This window comes from Plectropomus leopardus, chromosome 5, assembly GCF_008729295.1.
Source record: "Plectropomus leopardus isolate mb chromosome 5, YSFRI_Pleo_2.0, whole genome shotgun sequence".
Classification (NCBI taxonomy): domain Eukaryota; kingdom Metazoa; phylum Chordata; class Actinopteri; order Perciformes; family Serranidae; genus Plectropomus; species Plectropomus leopardus.
In genome coordinates this window covers 31,655,076-31,677,438 of record NC_056467.1, presented here as the reverse complement: position 1 = coordinate 31,677,438, position 22,363 = coordinate 31,655,076, and the positions used below count along the sequence as shown (strand labels likewise).

At 40.3% G+C, this 22,363-nt stretch overlaps 1 pseudogene; it reads left to right on the top strand.

Annotated features, from left to right (window-relative positions):
- Positions 1-3,692: 3,692 nt before the first annotated feature.
- Positions 3,693-22,363, top strand: part of LOC121943512 — a 97,530-nt pseudogene continuing 78,859 nt past the window's right edge.

The window sequence follows — 22,363 nt, the reverse complement described above, 5'->3', positions numbered from 1 at the left end:
TTTTGTGATAGTAGGCTTTATAAATAAATTTGACTTGACTTAAAATCTACTTTGTTTGAACCAATCCGATGCATCCAATCAAGCTGCAGGACGGAACCATGAAGAACTGATGTTAGGTCACAGACCACCTGTTGGAAAAAATGATACTTAAGATTATTTCATTCCTATACAACATTATGCAGAGGTAATACAAAACAAAACAAAACAAAACAAAAAACAACTGCAGTAAGCAAAACATACAGATCAAAAATTAAAGATGGAAACACAACTTCCAACAAACTTGTTATAACAAATAAATACAAATGTTACAAAAAACAGTCATGATTTTATGCATTAAATATATTGCTTTGTGTTCTTTTATTCAGCCTGTGGTGCAAAAATGTGCCGGACAGAGAATAGGATATTGGAACTCTTAAATATCAAATGGTTCTTTTTGAATCAATAAATAAATGCATTGATAAATGAATAAATAAATAAATAAATACTTGTGAGTTTTGTCAAGTGCCACATCACTATGCAGAGGTTAAACCAAACAGACAAACAAGCATTCCAGTGAGCAAAACATGCGGATCAAAAATTACAAACGGTAACGCAACAACTTTCAGGAAACTATAAATACAAATTCAAACAAATAAATACAAATGTACAAAAAAAGCAGTCATGATTTTGTAGCTCTAGTTGGGCGTTCTTGTATGCAGCCTGTGGTGAAAAAATGTGCCAGACAGAAAATTGGTTATTGGAACTCCTAATTATCAAGAGGTGTAACTTAAAAATAGATGAATACTTGTGAGTTTCATCAAGCTCTACAACACTATTCAGTTTAAAAAAACATCAACAAAAAACTATTGCTGAGTTCTTGAGTTTCGTCAAGCTACACGAAAATTATAAGATCAACGGAAATTGGATGATTCTGTTATAGAAATAAACGTATAGAACTAAATTGTGTGAACACGAAAAGCAGATAAATAAAGAAAATCTTCTAAAAATGATCTTTTAGATGGAGTATGATATTAAGTAATGATTGTTGAGATAAAACTAACATGCCGTGTTTTGCTGCTGGTGATGAACGCGTTATTTTGAAAGTTACCACCGGAAATGACCATCTTATTTTGGCACACCTGATGCAGTTCACTTTATAAATTTAGTGCTGGGGAAGAGGCGGAACAGTCGTGACAGAAACGTGCCCGGTAATCAATCAATAAGCGGTGCCGGTCTGTGACACCGTCAACGCATGAAGGCAATCAGGGGCGAAATCAGCCAATCACGGCTCTCCGGCTCGGTTGCGTCTTCGTCTGTGTGGTCGGAGCGTGTCGTTTGGCCGCCGGTCTGATCTCATTAATCTGCCCGACGCTCGGCACGTGTGCGCGGATCTCCGGTGCATGGATTTAAGTTTGAGGCGGCGGAGCTGAGCGGAGAGAAGAGGAAGGTTTATAACCGGGTACAGCGCGGAACGAGAGGAGAGAAGAAACACAATGAGATGAGAGTTTGGTGAAAAGTGCAACTCGATTGGACTAAATATCAGTGTATGAAACCGCTGCAACCTCTCATATTTTTATTATTATTTTTACAATGGGAATATATGTCTATACAGCGCTCCCCAAATAAAGGAATAATTCTCTAATTACACAACAAGCGATCCTGATCGATCATCGATTGAGGAGTCAAGTCTCTAAACTGGATCCCATCGATCAGTGGATTTGATTGATCACCTGCAAAACACCCTCAGAGGTAAGATGGGGAAAAATGGACACGAAAAGGTCATTATTGCAGCCTGTTGATGTCCAAATGAAGTCACCCAGGTGCTCCATGTGGGCCCACACGTGCTGTTTGAATCTGTCGTGTCCACTCACAGGAGTCTGTGTGGACATCTGCTGCAGTTTGCATGGTTTCAGATGGCAGGTGTGTGAGATAAAGGCTCGAAAATGAGCCAGATTTTGACTTTTGCTTGTGTAATGAGTGTGTGCTGCAGCAAACGTCGGTTGATCGTGTTTCATAAAGTTCTAAATGAATTATTGACCGCTGACCTGCTTAAGAGACGTCGTCTTGAGACCTAGTCTGCTTTATTTGACTGTATTAAATTCAAGTAGACCGATTCTGACAGTGATGATGGGAGCTGCTGCATGAATTTCTGTCACACCGATGACGAGCACACAAAGTGTGTTGGGTGTGTGTGTGTGTTTGTAAGAGATGTAGAGCTAGTAACCCTTTGAAACCCTGAGCCAAATGGCTTGATTTCTTTAAAAAGCATTGCAAAGTATGAGCCAGAAATCAGCAAGAAATCAGTAAAAAAAAAGTGCAAGAAAATGACCTGGGAATAAGCAAAAACAAACAAACAAATAAAATAAAAAAAAAAACATTAAAACCCCAAACCCCAGGAAAGTTTTAAAAAAAACAAAACAAAATACAAAACTAGGAACTAGGAAATAATGTGAATAATTCTGTAAAGTAAATTTAAAATGTACAATAATTATATATATATATATATATATATATATAACTATATAAGGAAAACTGTCTAGAACTATACACATGACTACAACTATAAATACTATATATATTTACTACATATATACTATATATATATAGTTCTCTGGACAGTTTTCCTTTGCTTTTAAAAATAATTGTCTGAATTGATTTAAAAAAAAAAAAAATAGCTATCTTTTCTATGTCTTGCGAAGTTGCACATTGCCTTTTTTTTCTCCCAATGTTTTTTTTTTTTAAGGAACTGCATCAGATATGTTCTGGGTTCAAATGTTTAAGTACATGTTTTTTTTTAATTGATCATAGGCTATAAATTTAACATTACATTTTTCATCTTAAAACATTATTACATCATATTTAAAACAACAGCAATCATAAAAAGAACATTAAAAATGATACAGATAACTTGAATTCTTTTCAAACCAACCAACCTTTTTTTTTTAAAATTAGATACAATTTTTTTGATAATTTGAAAGATCTTCACAGCTTTCTTGTTTGTTTTTATGTTAGAAAGAGTCAAACAAATATTATAGTTTAACACAAAACAAACAAACATTTGGAGTATGGTTTAAATACTTGTGTAACGCATCCGAATGCAACAGAAGAAAAGTGATCCAGGCTTCAGAGGGTTAAGGAGTTCTCACTGTGGACCCCCCGCCGGGATGCAGCCCCTCCCACCCCACCCACGCACCCTCTATCACCATCTCCATCTCTATCCTTCTGTTGCGCAGCGTCCAGCTTCTTGCTCCACACGGTGGCGCAAGCCGTTACGCACGGCACGCTCTCTGTGTTGACCTGCAGAGCGCACTGTGAGCATAATCCAGCAGGATATAAAGGCTGTGTCACCACCTGCCTCTCCTGCTCTTATCTGTCACCCCGTCTTTGTCTTTCTTGTGGACTCCTGTTGCTCTGTCAGTCTTCATTTGTCCGTCTGTCTGCACCCCGTCTCTCCTTTTCTCTGTCTTTTTCTTTTCGTGTATTTTGCGAGCACAGCCGCAGGCGGGCGGGCAGGCGGGCGGGCAGGGCTGTCACTGGGACTCACTAATGAGCCCTCCGCTCTGTCTCCCCATGTGGAGGAATGTTTGCACTGGAGAGTGAGTGAGAGAGCAAAAGAGGAGAGAGAGGGAGTCACAGGGAGGGAGGGTGGGAGCGAGCCAAGGAGTGGAGCATGAGAGGAGCTGTTGTACCTGCTGCTCTCACTGCTCAAATATTAACAACAGGGTTTCTGGGAACCGATGCCGCTGCTCTGGGACAAGCCCAAACTGTGGAGGCAGCCGGGCTCAGTGGTCTGTGGACAGGCAGTCGGTCGCTGCCGCTGCTGGAGGCACAGCTGCGTCTAAGAGTCTGATGGAGGAGGAGGTCACAGAGCCCGATCCTCAGACGCTGGAGCCCACCGGCATGCCTGGGACGCACTCGGAGGTAAATGGAGACTTGCCGGGCAACCCCTGCCTGAGGGACGGGACGGTGGACGTGATGGAGAGTCCGGCCAGGGAGCCTGTTGTGCTGCAGTATCCTGCTGAGTATGGGTAAGAGACAGAGAGGAAGAGTGTGTCGCTGCTGCTGGTGATGTGTGCAGAGAGGTGGCACTTCTGTGGGACGCTCTCGCCTCTTTGCTCAGTTTGGACGGCGTTTGACTTCTGTGTTGCAGTGATGGTTTGATGAATTGCTTTTACACCCAGTTGGCTGCGTTTTCAAGCGCCCTGTGTGCCTCTGCTGCACGCTGGAAAGTCATTAAACCACAGATTGCTCTTGCAGAAGGTTCAGGCATGTCTTAATAGTCCAGAGTAATATTTTCACCTTATTGTTTATGTCATAGGGGCAGATTTGCTTGGTTGGGCAGCCAAAAGTGGTTGGCAATTAGTCGATTTTAATCATGGCTTGGTTTCTTTGTTTTTATATTAATGATTTTTTTGGCATCTCTTTGTGCGTTTGCTGCAGCAGAGCACAGTTTTGACAAAGACTCGTTGTGTTTACAAAGATCCATACGAGAGGACAGGAGTCATCAGACGGCACCAAGATGCCTCAAAACATAGAAAGGCCACCAAGTGTGACCGGAATTTTTCAAACTTGAGCTAATTGGCTTGATGGCCTTTAAAAACATGGGAAGAAGGCAATGAGCAGCAAAAGAAGTTGACCCCCCATATCCCCATATTGTCAAGAAATTAGTAAAAAACAAAAAAACAAAAAAAACCAAACAAGAAAAGTACCCAAAAGTTAGTACAAATAAATAAATAAATAAATGGAAAATGATCGGAAAAAGTGCTTTAAAATCATGATAATTCTGTAACATAAATTTTAAATATGTAATTATGATAGTTAGCTATAGTTTTCTCTAGCTGTTTTTCTTTTTTCCTGAGACATTTCCCCCTAACTTTTAAAGAAATTTCTGAAAGAAATCACACCAATTTGTTTAGGGTTCGAAGGGGTTAAATGCTTGTGAAAGGCGTGTGAACGCAGCACAAGAAGTGATGTTGCTCCAGCTTTGAAAGGGTTAACAGCGGTGTGAAGTTCTGAGCTGGCTATTTTTATGACCAGTTTGTGTGTTCTCTATGGAAAACTGGGAATAATAATTTTCAGCTGTTTCTCTTTATGAGTGGAAACTTTTTTTCGGCTGATGTGGCCACGCCTCAATCTATGATATCATAGCAGGTGTTTTTTCTTCAGCTGTCACATCTCTCATAGTGGTGTGCTCAAAAAAATATTTATGAATTGGCAGTGCAGAAATTGTTAACTGCCCCGATTTACCTTTAAAGCAAAGCTCACCTTTCTTTTGGTTTTATAATTGAGCATTTTTCCTCGTAATGGGAGTGAATGCCAGCTTGGCAGCGTGTCTTAAATTGCATCCTGCTCATGACTTGGTATTTTTAAGTTGGTCTTTCTACAACATTTTTTTTTTCCACCTACAATATTTTTATTTAAATTTTCCATGCTGTAAAATACAGCTTTTTACAGTCATAAAACACATACATCCATCTTATCCATTGATCAGTGAATGGCCTGTTACATTTTTTTCCAAAAAAGTGTAATACATTTTTTTGCATGAAGCAAGCTGAGGTCTTTGAATGGTAATTAATTGAGTTTAGTTATGTCTCTAGACATAGGCAACTTGTATTTTTTTTTTTTAGCAAAGACATGTTAATTTGTTGTTCTTTTTTTCCCAATAAATTCTTTATTTATTTACTATTTTTTAAAGGCCTGTTGTTTTTTTCCTTTTTCTTACTAATAGATTATTTATTTTTATTTATTTATTTATTTTCATTTTTTAAATGTATTTTTATTTATTTATTTTTAAGGTTGATTTGGGGTTCCTCTACTAGAACATTTTTAATGTGAAACACTTAATTTCCTGCATTGTGATGATTTTTTTAATGCACCAATCTGTGCATTTTCAGCATCAATTCATGGTGTAAATATCTGTAATTCAGTTGAAATGTGTCTTTATTCGGTGAACAAAACTACATTCTAAATATTGACAGGGACGTTTCCCCTGCATCCTCCTTGAATTCTCTGCCTATGATTTTTAGACTTACTCCTAAAGATGTCAGCGGTCCTCTTTACGTAGCAGATTTTGTGGCCGGAGTGCCTGCGGCCGGGACACAATGTTCTGCTTATGTCCCCCGAAGTAATCGGCCCGTGGCTGGCTGTTGTGCTGCAGGGTCTGATGTGAGAAATTGCCATCTGGCTTCGTTGTGATGCAAAAAGCTTTGAATAAAGCTGTGCTCCTTTCATCAGGTCGCACACTCTCAGAGTCAGGACTCAGAGCTGAGAGCTGGGTCGGTGCTCTGGTGTGGGCTGATTAGTCATTTCTTATAGAAAGAGAGACAGAGGTTTGGCTCTCACAGGACAGACTGACAGTTATATTATTAGGTTTCAATGCGGAGAAGATCGATGGCTACAAATTGCTTTTTACTGTCAGTCATCACAGTGTGTACTCTGACAAAAATCATCTGAGTACTGCTCAAGATTTCAAAAGGACAAGATTCTAAACAACAATTAAGACTCATACTGAAGTAATCCCTCTCAATCATCACTTATGACCCACTCTTAGGCCATGTTTAGACGAGAACAAAAAACAGAAAAGTCTTTCCTTTGCATTTTTAAACATATCTGCGTCCATATGATAACATTGTGAAAACGATCCTTGTGTACAAGGATCTGCAAAAATAAACGAAAATTCTGTAGTATGTATGCCAGGCCAGTAATTGGCGGTGTAACATTGTAATGACACACCATGGAAGAACGCCACACGCCTGTGCAAAGCGAGCTGTGATGTCATCGTTTTCACAGTATGCACGCTTTGCCAGTTTACACAGCAACAAAAGGGGTTGCCTTTTCAAAAGGTTACACTCTGGAACCCAGTTTCCAAAGTTTGCGTTTTCAGGCCCCCAAAACCCTGTTGTCGTGGGAAGGAAAGACCAAACCACAACGAAAGGTTAATGTTTCATGCGAGAACTGTTGCATGTAAATGTCTGCCTGGATTTTCTTATTTTCTTGTTACTTTCTGTGTTTGGGACACTCACGGGCATGAACCCCACAGTGCCCCGTTGAGTTCGGGGCACACATTTTGACAAAGTGGAGACCAGCTCAGTGGGTAAGCTGTAAGCATCCAAAAGACCCAGTGTTGGAAAAAACACAAGTATAGCGAGGCAAAACGCAGAATGAAAGTGAATCTGGGGTTGGCTTTTACTTTGACTTGTTCTGGCGAGCCTTTTTACAAACAGTAACAGACAATCCTGCAACCTGAAAACAATGTGTAGGAATCTTCTTGGGTTTTTTAAAAATTTGTTTTTTAATCTTGTGGGTGTGTGTCTCTTTTTTACAATTCTGTGACCCCTCTCTAAATTCAGACATTATTGCAGTTTTGTGAGCACAGTGCAGATGAAACAAATTTTTCTCTTAGCAGGTAGTATTTTGAATCATGGCATGGATAATTTATCTGTCGATCCGTTCAGAGCCGATCAGATCAGATCAATGGGTGAGAAGAGCAAATGCTGCAGAGGCAAACTTTTAGACTCAGCTGAGTAAGTGGCTAAAGGCTGGCACACACTAAACGATTTTTCAAATCTTAACTGATTTAGAAAGAGTAAGAGACCGCACACGGTGACAAATAATGACAGATAAGATAACAGTTTTGTTCCTAAAGTGTGTTGTGTGCAACCAGATGACCAACACAGCACACAGCCCCCCCCCACAACAGGATTTCTGACTGTAAATACTGAACATGTTTAATATTTACGATAGTAAATTGTGTTGGTCATAATCGTCTTACGAGCAGATTGGGAAGGGGAATGTCACTCTCAACACATCTCACTCCACAGGAACATCTGGCAAGATCATCTTTAGAACCATCAGATAAACAGGTCTTTGCTGACTTTGGTCGGGGGGGCGAATCTGGCCCAAAATCGGGCCGATTATCTTGTAGCGTGTACCCCTCTTAAGATTAACCGTGCGTACCCACCAAACGCGATGAAAATTATTTCATCGCGCCTCAAATGAAATCGCGTCGCGCCGGACGCTCCAAACAACAACATTTCTTCCGCCATTTCATTCTCTCGTTGACGATCGCGGCACCGCACCTGCTCTGGAGAAGTTCCCAGCGTCGTCTGCGGGCTAGGCGCCGACGTCGGTTCTGGGTGCATGCTACCCTACGGAGGCGGCGTGAGCTCGGCGAGTTCCACCGTCTCCTGCAACAAGGGACAGGAACTGTCGTACAGCTCTGGGTGAGCGGTGACGGCGACGATAAGCTGCTCCTCCATTGTTTCTGGCGGTTTGATTAGATTTTGCGAGGGAACACCAGGACGTCCATACGTCAGCACGTCGATGACGATCTCAACGCTGATAGGCTGTCGCGGCGCGTCTTCACGCGACGCCGCCGCAAAAGTTCTATTATTTCAACTCGAGCGTTGGACGCGAGGCGTTGGACGCGACGCGAATTTCGCGTCCAACACGCCGCGAATTTCGCGTCCAACGCGCCACGCAATCGTGTCTTTGCATTGACTTTGTATGTAATCTTGAGGTGCGATCATTTTTAATCGTGTTTGGTGGGTACGCACCGTAACTTTCACTGCGCCCTCATTTTACTGCTCTGTCTGTGCCCAAAGTACGCTCTGCGCTCTGAGTGTGTGGTGCAGTCAATAACTGATGGGTGTATATATATTCCAACAGAGCTTCTAATGAGCAGTCCATTTACAAAAATATCAGATCAAATTGTGGTGGCAGATGTTTTATTTGTGGCCGGACGCCACTAATAAACGCGTGTTCACTGAAAGTGAGTCTGAGATTTGGTTCTGCTTATCCTCCAGGAGTTTTTTCCTGAGTCCTACAGGAGGAAAATCCTGCTAAGAATATCATGACATAAGCAGTTTTAAGACATTTTTGTCTAAATTTTTTATTATTTTTACAGTTTGACTATTAAAAAAAGATTGTTGAAGAGAAACAGATGGCTGCATTCAGAATTGATCCGTGTTAAATGTTAGCGTCACACTGATCTCTGATGTCCATTCATTGACTTCTTCTTCCAGCCGGTTCTTTGAGGACACGCAGTGTTTTAATGGCAACAGTGTAATTGCAGCTCACTACTTCTTTCTCCAGGGTCACAGCATTTTGATTAGTCATGTCATCTTTGTCTTCTCCTTGAGGTGTCAGCACAGGTAGTGCTCTCCCTCCATGGCATGCACACAACTTGAGTGGAGGTGGTTTTATTTATGGGTCTGCTGTAATTGGGTTCAGTTGTGCTTTGACCCTTTCTTAACAACAGTGGAAAGACTTAAAAAGAGTCTAATGATGCAATAATAGTTTGTCTTCTGTCAGGCTACCTGGAGTTTTATTTGTGGGTGACTGCTGAAAATCCGCTTTAAAAAATGTTTTTTACTTTCTCGGGTTTCTAAAAGAAGATATAATTTTATTCTCTCCGAGACTTTGGATATCAATTTGTGCTGGATGTCCACGAAACAGGAAGCATAGTTAATGTTTCTTTTCTGTCTGTCCTAATTGATTCTAAGTGATTGCATCACCAGAGTTTAGACATAATCATTAAATTTGCAACCATCGTCTCTGCATCATTTTTTGGACTTTAATCACTATTATCCATCAAACAAAAAGAAGAAGCTGAATAGTCTCCACAACCTTTTCCTCTGTTATTCTTTGACCTGTCACTCTATACACACCTATTTATCTTTTACTCAGGTGGATGCTGACTGTATGTAGTTTTTTGGGGGAAAATGCAAGAAAATTTAAGATTTAAAAGGTTGTAATCTTGTGTCAGTAGGCGGGTTTCCATTAACCCTCGAACTGCGAGAATTGAAATTGCAAATAAAAGACATGCCTAATGGAAATTCTAAAGAAAAAAATCGCATACATCAGAAAACATTTTTTACACTCACATGAGGTAATATTATAGCCGATTCAGCCTGGGATTGAAAAAAATGACGGCTAGTGTCCTGGCTGCAAAAGAAATAAAGCTGCTAATGTTTTCAACATCCATTGCCATGCTTCTTGGAATGTTATCGCCAGAGAAGTCGCAAAACAATGGAAACACATCTTGCAACTGTGTTTAATCAAAAACATCTACCACCACAAACAGATTTTCTAGCGCTATTGAAATATAATTTATACTATGTGGTTATTCATTGCACCATACAGTACTCAGTACTGTTGTCACTGACTGCTTCTTGGCTCATACATTTATCTGACCAGATCAACTGATCAATTATCCATGTTGCGACACAAGCTGCTGCTGAGGGATAAAAATAACAAGACACACACACAAGATTAAAAAAAAACAACCGAACAAAAACAGAATAAGTAAGCTTGAATTCCTTTTATTCAAAATCATGGCTTGGTGACAGTCATTGAGTAATGTGACATATTTTGCTTAATATTTGGAGAACAAAAACAATACTAATGTCCCTCAAATGGGCTACTGGGTATTACAGAGATGAAGTTAAAGAATTTTATCTTCAGCCACGTGTTCCTTAGCTGTCAAACTGCACTGTCACCTGTAACTCGTCACTCTGACAGGTTGATTAGAGCGTGGAAACATATTTGGGCCTAAACTGGGAGTACACAAACAGTGGGGAGTCAGGTCGTCCCTGTGATTAAATGCCACAGGTCCAATCACAGCTAGTGCAGCCATCAACAACCTGAGTGTCCTGCCAATTCACTGTGTCCTTGAGCTGCACACTGAATCTTGACTTTCTCCCTCGCTGAAAGTTACTTTGGATAACAGCATCAGCTAATGGCCTCAACACGTAATAAAATGTGACTTACTATCCCATAAAACAAGGGCAAGTTTAATCTGCTTTAAGTGTCACATGTATGTTTGACTTTACACTTGCTATGTTCTTGTCAGTCTGGGTGCAACAACTCCACTAAAAGAATATGCCATATTTATAAGGGGTTTCTGTTAAAAGGCATTGGGTTCATTGATCCAAAAATAAGGCCTTAATTAATATTACATTTTTTCAAAATTCTAAAAACTGCTCAAACATGGGAGGTAAGATTTTTTTCTGATGTTGTGGTGTAAAATCCCCAAATAATTGGTAGTGTTTACATTTTTTTCAAAAAAATTACCAAAAGCTTCTGGCATTAAGGTGATGCAGATCAGGATAGTGAAACCAACAACACTTAGCAGCAGTTCTGAGCTGCAGCGTTATTAATTGATCCATTGATCTGGTCAGAGCTGATCAGAGTGATTATGAGAGGAGAAGCGAAGTGCAGAGTGAGTGAATGCAAACTTTTGGAAGACTTAAGAAGACAATGAAGACTTAAGCTTCACTTTTTTTTCTTTTTTTCACCTGCTTTTTTGGTTCACTTAAGTTTCACTATTATTTGCACGTGGTGTTCTTCTGCTCTTCTTCTGTGCAACAGCATGGTACATATATTTCAACAGCGCTAGAAATGGGGGTGGCTTGTGGTAGCTTGCTTGTGTGCAGATATTTTACTTTTGTAGGTTTTTCTTTAAATGTAAATTGGGTTTTGGACTTTTGGTCAGACGTTTGGACTCTTGGAAACTCTGATGTGCCTTTTTTTTACCATTTTACGCCATTTTATAGAATAGAGAATTGTGTTGTGAGGGGGATCTGTGTTTATCTTCAAAGAGTTACAGATGCAGAATTCGTCATAGCAGCTCCCTCAATAAAATACTGAGGAACCATCCAGTGATTTTATTTCTTGAATTGTTCCTGTGGCTCATTTTTATCATCCAGTCAATCTGAGTATTAAATCCCAGAGTCCTCTCCTCTTTTTCTATTGAACTGATATATCACAGTGTGCAGGGAATAGTGATTTGATGAGAAAAAAGAGTGAAAAGTAGATGGGGTCTTGGTTGAGGCTGCGTTGATTACTTCCTAATTTAAGTGGTTACTGTACGTTGCTCTGCTCCTGAAGGGCAAATTAGCCCCTTCAGCTGAGACCTTGATCAATTTAATCATGTGTAATGATGCTGAGGGCTGCAAACAGCTCTGTTCAGCGCCGTCTTCCTGAGGGTGTGGGTATCGGGTTTGTTAGTGTTTCAGCACATTAGCTCACAGCTTGTCTCCTGCATTGATCAACATTAGATACCTGGGAAACATTGCAATAAAGTCTTAAATGTGCCATGCTCACTCTGTACTCATAAACATGTCTGCATATGTTTTCCGTTGCAACCCCGTCTCACTCCCAGCTCGTCAAAACCGACGCTTAATCAGTGTCCCTTGGCATCAGACACCAATGTGCCGAGAACCCTTTGGCAGAGAATTTGCATCTTCTTCAGACAAGGTTCAAGGTACAAGGTAGATTTGTTTTTCATTTTTAAATGTAGTTTTAAAAATGAAATTAAAATTCATTACCAAATCCTACTACTTTTTTTTATTAAGGTGTCTTTTTTTAAATTTCCAAATATATCACAAAAAACAAATACAGCTTGGACATGAAGCATTGTAAAAAAGTTTCTATCCAACCTCCCACTGGATCTAAAATAACTTAACAGCCAGACAAAAAAATGAATAAATAAATAAATAAAACAAAATAAGATTTTAAAAAAGGAGGGGAAAAGGTTAGATAAAAAATAAAAATAACAGCAATGAAACAAATTTCAGAAGAATAAATAGCAAAAATTAAAAAAAAAAAAAAGAATAAATATTACAGATAATATTTATAATCAAAGAATCACTCAGTTATGCTGGTAGCTGTCATGTTTTCAACAAATGAAAGAAATGTTTGCCAAGAGGCATAGAATGTTCTGGTGGACCCTCTGATGGTATATCTGATTTTCTCTAGATGAACATAACACATAACCTCTCTTATCCATTGGGAATAAGGAGGAGTTTAGGAGTGTCAAAGCCTGGGGAAAGAAGCTGCTCTGTAGTCTGGTGGTTTCGGCTGCAGATACTTCTGTATGTTTTTCCAGATGGCAGCAGGGTGAACAGACTGTAGCTGGGGTGGCTGTTGTCTTTCAGTATTCTTTGGGCTCTGTGGAGACACCTCACTTCACCGAGGTCACTGAAGCTCTGTAGATGGGAACCAGTGATGTTCTGGGCAGTTTTAATCACCTGCTCCTCTGTAGAAATGAACCAGGAAATAGCTCTGGGATTTAGCCTTCTTAAGTTTCCATACAAAGTAAAGTCTTCTGTGCTTCTTTAACCTGAGTGGTTCTCAGTGATCGTAATTCTAAGGAAACTACAGCTGTTCACCTGCTCCACTTCAGCTCCACTGATGTAGACAGGGTGTGTCTTGGCTCCTTCTTTTTTAAAATCAACAATCCACAGCCACAATTTCCCTTCATGCTTATTGAGTAAAGATACAGAACACATGAAACACACATTGGCTTTTGTAAAACCAAAAGGCAAAAGTTTGAGCTTCAGGATGTTGCTGCCTTTAATTTATTCCCCTAATTATTTTTTTCTCTCCACATTTGAATCATCTAACACGGAATGCACAGTCTGCTCCTGAAAAATGTACTTTTTGAAATGTATGTAAATTCTGTCCCTGCATGGTAAATCAATGTCTTCACGTTGGCCGCTACAATGCAAACCCCTAGAAAGTAAACACACCTGCGTCACACAGCTGACAATAAATGGGTCTGCTCCTAATGACAATATGGAAAGAACAAACAAGAGTGATGATGGTAATATTCGTAATGACAGCTGAGAGATGACTGAATAATTGATGAATTAGGAAATGAAAAATCCTGACATTACATGGCAGCAAAGCTTGTTGCAAAAAAAAAAAAAAGCTTTAGGCGTAGTTGGAGAAGTCTTGATATGCATACTTTATTAAACTGACAAACAAGAAAGATGCAAGGACCAGTTTTCAATTTTTGAGGCAACGGATGGCTAGCAGCTCCAACCACTGATACATAAACATTTGTAGGTGCAGGACATAGTGATGAAAATGTGCTAATGGCAGCAAAAACAAATATAAAGATCTGCCAAAGGAGGTTATGTTTTCGGTTTGGTTTTTTCATGTGTCTGATCAAATCTATGGGACGATTCTCATGAAACTTGGTGGAAGGGTGTGGCATCAACCAAATAAGAACATTTCTGAGGGCAGGTAAACAAATTGTTTTACACTTTGTGAACATTGTGCAGCAGGGCATATGGCCTTGAAATGGCACCGTAAATGAAAGAAACTTGACTTAAAGGTCCAGTGTGTAGGATGTAGGAGATATTTTGGGAGTGGAATATAAAATGATAATAAAAAAATACTTTAGTGTTTAATCACCTGAAAATAAGAATTGTTGTGTTTTGGTTACCTTAGAATGAGCAATTTATATATACATAGGGAGCAGGTTCCTGTTCATATGCCATGTTGTACCACCATGTTTCCACAGTAGCCCAGAAGGGACAAACCAAACACTGCCTGTAGATAGGACCATTAATTTTTTCATGTTGGCCACAGTTAGAGCTAGGTGATATGGCTTTAAAATAATATCATGATATTTTTATGCTATATCACAATACACAATACATATCTCCATATTTTGAAATCTCTTCTAAACCACTGTAAAACACTAAAAATCAAAATAATTAAATGAGCTACAGTGTCAAATAAAGTAGCTACTGCCATACCAATATCCATCCATCCATCCATTTTCTTCCGCTTATCCGGGGTCGGGTCGCGGGGGCAGCAGTCGAAGCAGGGAAACCCAGACTTCCCTCTCCCCGGCCACTTCATCCAGCTCTTCCCAGGGGACCCCGAGGCGTTCCCAGGCCAGCTGAGAGACGTAGTCTCTCCAGCGTGTCCTGGGTCTTCCCCGGGGCCTCCTACCGGTGGGACGTGCCCTGAACACCTCACCAGGGAGGCGTCCTGGAGGCATCCTAATTAGATGCCCGAGCCACCTCATCTGGCTCTTCTCAACACGGAGGAGCAGCGGCTCTACTCCGAGCTCCTCCCGGATGACCGAGCTTCTCACACCTATCTCTAAGGGAGAGCCCAGCCACCCTACGGAGGAAACTCATTTCGGCCGCTTGTACCCGCGATCTTGTTCTTTCGGTCACTACCCAAAGCTCATGACCATAGGTGAGGGTAGGAACGAAGATCGACTGGTAAATCGAGAGCTTTGCCTTTCAGCTCAGCTCCCTCTTCACCAAGACAGACCGGTGCAGAGTCCGCATTACTGCAGATGCTGCACCGATCCGCCTGTCGATCTCCCGCTCCATCCTTCCCTCACTCGTGAACAAGACCCCGAGGTACTTGAACTCCTCCACTTGGGGCAGGACTTCATCCCCGATCCGGAGGGGGCACGCCACCCTTTTCCGGCTGAGAACCATGGTCTCGGATTTGGAGGTGCTGATTTTCATTCCAGCCGCTTCACACTCGGCTGCGAACCGATCCAGTGAGAGCTAAAGGTCGTGGCCCGATGAAGCCAACAGGACCACATCATCTGCAAAGAACAGAGACCTAATCCTGAGGTCACCAAACCGCCATACAATAAAGTTACATAAAACTACTGTTAAAATAAAGTTTAGTAAAAGCTGTTATAATGTTAAATAAAGTGGAGCAATAAAGTTCATGAAACGCAAGACACATTTTTTTAGAGCCACAACACAAAGAGAATTATTTTGTTGCCATCTCAAAAATGGCCTCTTACTGTTAAAAAATCAATAACTTCAATATAATATTGGTAACAGTTTATGAAGCCTTTGTTACATTAACCCTTTGACACCTGAGCAAATAGGCTTGGTTTCTTTCAGAAACACAGAAAGAAGGCTATGAGCAACAAAAGAAGAAAAAAGTACATGAAAATTAGACAAAAAAAAAAACTACAAAAACAACATAAAAAGATCAGGAAATGACCTGGAAAAAGGGCTTTAAAAATTCTATATACGTAATTAGAACAATTATAAATGTAGCTTTCCCTGGCTTTTTTTCTGTTTTTCCAAATTTGTCTATTTTAGTTTTTAAAATAATAATTTTCTAAGTCTTCTTATTTCTTTCTCTTTTTAATTTCTAATTTGCATAAGGTCAAAAGGTTTAAATACTTGAAATGTGTCTGAGAGCAGCACAAGAAAATGGATTTTGCTCCTTCACCTGTAAATGTGTATTATGTAGAAATGTTTTAATAGGAGATGGGTTCTTACCCAGGCCAGCAGCATTACAAGTTGAATTACTCATTCACCTCGAGAGAGCTGTTCATTTGGTTTGCAGCCTGACACAGCAGCCCGCATGTGTCGCTCTGAGGATTACCTTCATAAAACTTCAGTTTACTGCTGAAGAACTGCTGCACATCGAACCTGTTTTCCAAAGAGTGTGTTTCGCTTTTAGATGTTTGTGTTGTCGAAGCTCTTGCAGTCGTGAGGCTTGTTTGACTCTGCAGAAATATGATGTCAGGCTCAACTGGTTACAGACGGCAGCCCTGAGTTCTGCGCCGCTCTCATGGAGCAATGTCTCGGCCTATTTCGAACCCCTCTCTCTGTCTCCGAAGCGTCTCCTCAAAGTGCTCATTGAGACCAAATCCAATTAGAGAGGAAAGAAAGTTGTCGCCCAAATCTCTCTGCTCTATGTGCTCTTATTTTCCTTCGCTGCCCTTGGGCTTTCGATTTATTGAATAATTAATTGCCTGAGTCACATTTGCACATACAGTACGGACGCGCGTGCTGTCACGCACACACAATCACCACACGCACCTCCAGTTATACGAGCCCCCCTCACTCTCTGACTTCCCATTTAGCGAATGAGTTCTGCTTCATTTATGGAGCTCCGTTATTCTGTGGCCTTTATGATGTTAATTTGTTTAAGTTTCACTGCATCACAAACGGGAAATCCATGGGGTCATTGTGTCACATTGTTTTTTACTTAAAGGGATCAACCAGCTTTCTATCAAAACAATGTGGGTAGATGAACTGTGGGAAATTTCCCTCTATCTTCCAAGCAACCCCATCTCCCTGTTTATTTGTGTTATCTAGCACATTTTCGATGACTACGGGGCTGTTGCTTGACCACTGATTGTACTTCCTATATTTATTTAGTTCTGGGGTTCCTGTGTATCCTTAAAATGTCTTAAAAGGCATTGATTAATCTAACAAATAAGGCCTTAACCATTATTAAAATGTCTGAAATCAATCTTTCAAAAGTCTTAGAAAAAAAATATTATTAGAATTCTACATTCCATATTATTATATTTCCGTATTTTGCACTGTTTTTTGACATTGCACTGTGAAATCTCAAAATAACTGGTAACTTAAATTAAGTTACAGAATGCCTCTCGCATAGGGCTGGTCGATATATTGAATGTAATTGCGGCTTGTTCCATGTGAGATATATAAAATGTCTATATCTCAAACATCAAGTATAAATTGTCTAGTCTCTTTCATAAGCCACCTGCTTTTGGGTTCTCTCGCTCTCTAATGCTCTCTGCCTCTCAAAGACACACACACACACACACACACACACAAAGCAGGGCTTTTGCAGAGCTCCAATCACGACTATTTAGTCACATTTTGCGACTACGGAACACCAGTGTGACTTTCAAATATTTGTAATAAATTAACTGTAGAACTGTTAGTTTGTTGCTGCTCACAGTGAATGAATCATCAAAGTTAAAGGCGCGCTGTATCTGTTGAACTGTCTGCTAACGCAAACATCCAACTGTTGACCCAAACACCCCAACACTACCGGCCTGAGACAGGCCTGGTCCTTCAAAAATAAAAGCACCATGATTATTTAATTAAAACAATATTCATTTATTACAAAAGTGCTTTATTGAACTTCCGTTTAATGGTATTTGATTAAATGTTATTAGAACAGTACAGTGTGAAACTTCATTATATGATGGTAGCAACTTTATCTTTATAGTAACTGTTGTTTACTACTGTATTGCCTGTTTTTCGTCTGGAATGTCTTCAGAAAGAGATTTTAGTGTACTGTTTGGCTGTAAAACAAGAGTTTGTGAACAGGAGGTGGCCACCATGCGCTTTCCTGTATAATTAAAACAGAGGCTGAAAAAACTGTGATCAGATGGCAAAACTAGGCAGCGCTTTTAAAATGTAAACCAAGGTTCTGTTACTGCGTTGCATACTTCTCACCTCAAATGTTTTAAGAAAACCCATTTTAGTGTACTTTTTAACTGTAATTCGAGACTGTTTGTTACCAGCCAGCCTCCATATTGTTTTCTTTTGGATAAACAGCCAACCTCGTTTTAAGTCACCAACCATTGGGAGCTTATATTGGTCTGGTGCCGTGCAGTGCATTCTGGTAGTTGAAGTTTTTCTACTTCTTTAGCAAAAATGTCCTTTTCATTTGTTTTCTCTTGTCATGTAGCAACATTTTCAAAAGTATTTACATGTCTTTACTGCATTGACAGCCAGTTTTCTCATCTTTCCAAGAGTAAAATACTTTTCAATACTTTACTCAATTTTAAGCTCGGTTGAAAATTCAAATGCCAGACAAATGGTTTAATGCACAGTGATGTTGCAGAGACGAGAGAGAGCTTTTAAATTGGTGTTTGTATTCAGAATTAATCTTCCAAAAAGAACCCCAGAGAGAGATTCTCCCTGTCCTTCACTGCTGTCTAAATGTTTCCTTGTGTCGTCACAGGGAGAGAAGATGCCGTTCCACCATGTGACGGCAGGCCTGCTCTACAAGGGGAACTACCTGAGCCGCTCACTGTCAGACAGTGACAGCGACGTGCTGGCCAGCATCTCTGTGGAGGAGCTCGACGGTAAGGCTTCTCAATAAACTGTCTGGCTGCTGTCCTGCCGTATGCTTAATGTCCGTTTAAAGTGATTTGGCTGCTGCTGCCGCCCGCCTTTCAACCTCCAGACTGGCAACATTTTCCTTCAAATGAAGATGAGCAGATGATGTTTTAACATCTACTGCATGTTGTTACTGCAACCTGATAAAAACACTTAATGGATTTGTTCCAAGAGGATACATTTATTTAGTAGCATTTTGGTAAAAGTCATGATGTAACCAGAGGTCTGCAGCATTTTTCAGGCCAAGGAGCACTTAGCAGGGACCCTGCAGCTTAAACTAGGCCCATGATATCATGTGGGCGGTCTAAAGTACTATGTAAAAAACATAAACTTTGAGGGTGCATCCAACATTAAGCTATTAAAATAATAATTACTGGCAGGTTCATATACATCAAGTTTTGATGTTAAACATGTGGATCATTAACTGTACCTGTGGGTGGAAAGCTGAGTGAAATGTCTGACCTAACTCAGAACTCATCAAATAGCACCGCTCTGTCAGTGCTTTCGGTTTATGAGCATGCTGCCAAAATCCACCGTCTGTATTCAACTAGAATGCAGCTGGACAGCGTTGCATGAGAACGTGCTCAGTCAAACTGGTGGTGTTGTTATTGTAGGCTGGTGGGTGGCGAAATGGCACTTGGCGCATCTACATGCAATGTTAATGTGCAGTGTCATTGAGAACGCAGCCGGACCGAACCACTGCCACGCACATGAAATACTGAGGGACAGCGTCAGGTAATAACGCTGCTGGTAACCACGTAATAGAAAAAGTGTGAGTGCGGTTATAGGGTGGGTGGGGGAAGAGGTGGATGGGTCCTACAAACAACTGACTTCCATGTAGGATTCTGGAGTTCGCTTTCTGTATGTGTGTGTGTGTGTGTGTGTTTGTGTGTGTGTGTGTGTGTGTGTGTGTGTTTGTGTGTGTTGTGTGTGTGTGTGTGTGTGTGTGTGTGTGTGTGTGTGTGTGTGTGTGTGTGTGTGTGTGTGTGTGTGTGTTTTTTTTTTCTCTTCATCTTCCCATGTGCCTCTTTTGCCTAAACCTAACCATCCCTGACTTTGTTGCCTAATCCCAACTATCATTACAGTCTGTACTCTTGTTTACACAATATAAGGAATGTGCTGCTTCATCCAGCCTTGTGAATGTGTTGAGATGAGAACATGTCGGGTGAGCAGGGTTTGAGTCTCCTCTTGTTTGCACCATAGATTATATAACACAATGGACATAACTATTGTGACTGGGAGTGCAGTCATGGCTGTACAGTGTGAACAGGAGGGCGCTGAGCACGCAGCCCTGGGGGGCTCCGATGTTGAGCACTAATGTAGAGGAGTTTTCCAAACAGCTTTATGGAGAGATTGTGTTTAATGCTGAGCTGAAGTCAACAATCAGCATCATGATGTAGCTGTTCTTATTCTCCAGGTGAGTGAAGACTGAGTGAAGAGCAGTAGATATGCCGTTCTCTGTGGATCTGTTGTTCCTGAAAGCATACAGGGGTCCAGGCTGGCAGGGGCGTTGTTTTTGATGTGCTGGGGAACCAATTTCTCAAAGCTCTTCATCAGGATGGTGGTAAGAGCCACAGGGCGGTAGTCATTAAGACTAGACATAGCAGAATTTTTAGGTACAGGGACGATGATGGCTGTCTTAAGGCAGGCGGGAACAGTCTCTCTTGAGAGTGATGTTAAAAATGTCAGTTACAAAATTAACAAGCTGATCAGCACACGTTTTTAGTACATGTCCAGGAATGTTGTCTGGGCCTGTAGACTTGTTTATATTCACTCTCAGCAGGAGTTTTCTCACATCTGCAGTGGTCACTGAGAGTGTCCGGTCCTCTGGAGGAGGAGTAGACACAGCTAAGTCCTTATTGAGGAGATCAAACAAGCGTAAAATGTGATCAGTGTGTCTGGCAGTGTGGCCTCACATATGATGGGGGAGCTCCTGCTTTTGTAGCCTCTTTTAGCCGTTATCATCTATTTTGCCAAAAGTGACCAAATTTGAACAAGGGGGTGAAGCTGTGGAGGAGCGAGGTATGGATCTAACACAAATACCCCTTTCCGACCAAAAATAAGCACATGCACACTGGTTTTCAAACACGGGTAAACCTGCTAAATATAGGCGATAAACTGCACTCCCACTGTCAGTGAACACAGCGCTGCAGTAAACAAGCCTGCCTTTCTGTCAGCTTGTATGTGTGTGTGATGGTTGTTTTGTTAGTATGTCCGTGCGACATCACAGACAGGGAGGAGAACAGGTAAACAGGTAGACGGCATCGACTGAGGTCTTTGAAAACTTTTCTGTGGTTTCTTCTCTTTGTGTATATCTTTCTAATTCAGTCTTTCTTTCAAACTCAGTGCAGACTAACTTGGAATAATATTTTAGCGCTGCTAAAGAGGAGATTGACCATAATTTTTTCGAGTCAGCTCATTAGAAAATATCACAGGTTTGGTTAGAGCGGGTCAAAATGTAACAAATCAAATTCCAGAAGCTCTGCAAGATTAAACAAAGACAGACAATCTTTCTAAAATGTATGCCACATGCATGAACACAGCCAAAATTATCAAAAAAATTAAGAATGAAAAGTGCGTAAAATGTGCCCAACAGTCCCTAAGAGTTAAATTAAAACTGAAATTATATTATCAAACAACAATATCTCGACCCCCCACCAATAACCCTGTAACTTGAAACAAAGCTTTTCTGGGGGGGGGGTATGTGGTTTGCTCCAGCAGGTAAAGCCAGCTCCAGTTTGTTTATTTTTGATTTAATTTATTTCCAAGTAAGCTCTATGGTGCTGGAAAAACAACAATGTTAGACTAAAAGACTTGTACCTGAATAAAGCGCTGCATACCAATGATATAAACGCACTGCAGCTTTAGGTTTAGTTCCGCTTCATGCCAGCTGGAGGGGAAGTCATAGCCACTAAAAGTTAAAAAAACAAGACTGGCTTCAGTAGAGAAGCAGCAAAGATGTAATAAAATGTAAACAAACACCAACAGGAGAAGCTCATGCTGTCAGGTGACTTTAAGGTGGATCAGACGGTCACTCAGTGGGCCACTGCGTAAAAATGACTATTTTAGGCAACCAGGCTGTACACACTGCGGAATCCCAGACCCATATGGAGGCTCATTTTTCGGAAAACATTTTCAGTTCCTTTAAAATGTGCAAATTGGTTTGATATCTTTCATAAACATGGGGAGAGGGCAAGGTGCAACTTACCAAGACATGGGTCAAAAATGAATATGCATAATATATATCAAAAGTTCTTTTATTATTATCAAACAAAAAGGAGAGCACACCATCTCCTGGATATGTAAAACAATATTTAAGAGATACTAATAAATAAAAAGAAAAGATAGAAAAGTAGAAAAAAAAAACTTATACTTTGATTCTATTTTAATAATAGATGATACTTGTTTTTACATATTTTGTTTTAATGTCTTTTAAATCTATGTTGTTTAGATGTCTCTATTTTGGATTGCTGAATTTCCTGTCTGAACAACAAATGTACCCATATCAATAAGGAAACCTTGAAAAACAAAACAAAACATGCAATGAACCCCCCGAAAAGTAATACTTATATTATTATATTTAATTATTTTTTTGTATTTTATATTTAATGTGTTATGTTTTTTGCATATTAAAATTTTAGTAAAATATTCTTTTTAAATAATTTTTTAATAGTATTTTTTTTTCCTTTCTACTCTTCGACCCCACATCC